General features: G+C 35.2%; 1 protein-coding gene across 2 annotated transcripts in view; it reads right to left on the reverse strand.

The window, feature by feature from the left end:
* The window catches only part of inc (BTB/POZ domain-containing protein inc), a 27400-nt gene that overhangs the window by 24427 nt on the left and 473 nt on the right, over window positions 1–2500 (reverse strand). The gene's annotated exons all lie outside the window — the stretch shown is intronic.

Below are 2500 nucleotides of genomic sequence, written 5' to 3' on the forward strand. Positions count from 1 at the left end.
TGCAATTTCTATCCATATTTACAATCTAATGTGAGTTTTATGATATATCATATAACAATTAGCTGCAACAACAGATTTTCTTTTCTTTTAATTTTGATTCCAGTTTACAGAGCTCTATAAAACCATTTACAATTTGGAGCAATGCAACACCCAATGCGCCTTTTGACATTTTGCACTTCTATTAGTCTATTTCTTTTAATGTAATTGTTAATCCCTAAAACCTGCAAAGGTTTCAGCATCTCTGTCCCCCCAGCCACAGTTAGGCCATTTTTGGTCTTTGACATTCTAAGAGCTTGAATTTAACCAACATGCATAACCAAAATGCATATTTCATTGTATATATCAAATACAGACCACACATTGGAGCATCAAAGTTATTACAGGTACCCCTCAAATAGTAAGTAAAATGAGAATATAATTCAATGTTTATAAAATAACAGCATATAAAACATGAAAATATCACACAGAAGAAGTCAGAAGAACAGAACATGATGTTTCTTCACAGAAAACATTGAAAATATTCATGCAGATGTATAAATAGAAAAAAGACAGTTATATACCCTAAGGCAACATAAAACTGAGAGAGAGGAGGGTCTAAAATGTTGAAATATTGGGTGTGGCTGGAGGAATTGAAAATAGACTACTCAAATAAATCAAATATGAAGCAATAAAGAGCATGTTTTGCAACAGAACACAACTGAATATTTATCTAGATGAATAAAAAGTAAAGCGACAATGATTGGCCAAACAGCAACTCTACTTTATATTACATAAAAGTATGGTAAGGTTTTTTACATTCACTGTATTTCATTCCCAAGAAAGAAAAATGAAAAGTGTGACAGGCAACACGACTGTCTGATTGATTGAGGGAGAGGAGGGCCTCCTACGGGCATGATGGTATGCAGTGAGTAGGGCTTAAGGAAATCTGCTAATCAGTACTAGGAATATTAGCAGACACTCCATGCATCCCATTCATAAAAAAACACTAAAAACACAGGCCTTCCAAAATTTTGCCAGATAGGACTGATGTACCTAGCCAGGTTTCGCCACAAACGTGGCTCGTAAATTTCTATTATATAAAAGTGCTCATAATTGGTATTAACAGATTTTTTATGATGTCTAGTGTACATTTATTGTGGTTTTAGGCAACGCAACTCATATTAGACTCAACAAACGGAGAGAGCATGAAGAATCCCAGAGAAATTGGGGGCAAAATTAGTAAGTAACCTTTCAAAAATTGGTATCTAATCAATATCTACTAACAAATCAATATTAACAAGGTATATTTCTACCTACTGGAAATTAAAGATACAAAAATGTTGTTCATTTTCAATTTACTCCCCCCACATGATGTACCACATGCACAGGAATGCAGTTGCTATAGCACACAGTGATTTATGGTGGAATTTTTTAATGCTCTGTTTTCAGGGTAATCTTACTGTTTACAAAATCCTGACCCAACAACCAACCAAACCTACCCCAGGTTTGAGGTTAGTCATAACCAAGGGTGGGCTTTACCCCACCCCCTTCTTGTACTATGAGTAATAACTTTATCAACCCATTGGTCGCAGTATTAAAAAAATGTTTGGGCAGTAGGATGGCTGTTTTACATGTCTGGCACGGTGCCATCCGCGTCTTATGACCAACTCTGCCTTTGTAGCAAATCATGCCATCCGCTGCTAATGGGTTTATGATAGATGATGATAATTGCAATCATAATTACTATAATTGCCATAATATTCAGCTAAATGGGTTTAGCTTCAAATCCAAAATAAAGATGGCACCACTTTCTCCAAGTACCAGCATGATAAAAAGCACTATCATAAGAAAGCAATGACACACAGCAAGATGTATCAATAAGGCTGCTTTGTGATGTGGCACTCACAGTCATAAGCACAGGTTTCCTTCCTCTTTCCCATCTCCTCATATTATCATCCTTTTGGATTATTATTTTACTATTTGTTTACAACAGTACATGAATGCAAAAATATAAAGTTGCTTTTTATCCTCCCATAAAACCACAACACTTCTATCACACTGAGTGTAAAGAAAATGATGAGCTGATATGGACCCTATACTACAATTCTAGTCAACTGTAACAATGATAGTGCCTGTCATATGACACATATAAGTCTCACAATAAAGTAGAATACAACAAAATGATGAACACAAAAATGGCTACAGTATTATAATGAGTGAATGTCAAAGTGTGAAAGGTCGCAACATGTTGCGTGAGGCTGCCTCACTATGAAATAAAAACATTCTGGGGTGCCACAAAGGTGGCACTGGTGCCTATCCTTGGGACAAGGCAAGCAAATTTATCCCCATCTGCAATGGGTTAATAAAAACAGCTTTGATTCTGAGTCTTTTTTCAAATGTTGTTATAATTAATACCTTTCCTATTTTAAAAGGCACTCAATTATAATAGGTAACAGTGAACACTGAAATTTACATTAGCAGAAATATTAAACCTTTTCACAAGATATCTTAGAGAAATCAA

The sequence above is a fragment of the Penaeus japonicus genome, unplaced genomic scaffold, assembly GCF_977035675.1.
Source record: "Penaeus japonicus unplaced genomic scaffold, GWHDUDI00000001_assembly GWHDUDI00000017, whole genome shotgun sequence".
In the NCBI taxonomy this organism is placed as follows: Eukaryota; Metazoa; Arthropoda; class Malacostraca; order Decapoda; family Penaeidae; genus Penaeus; species Penaeus japonicus.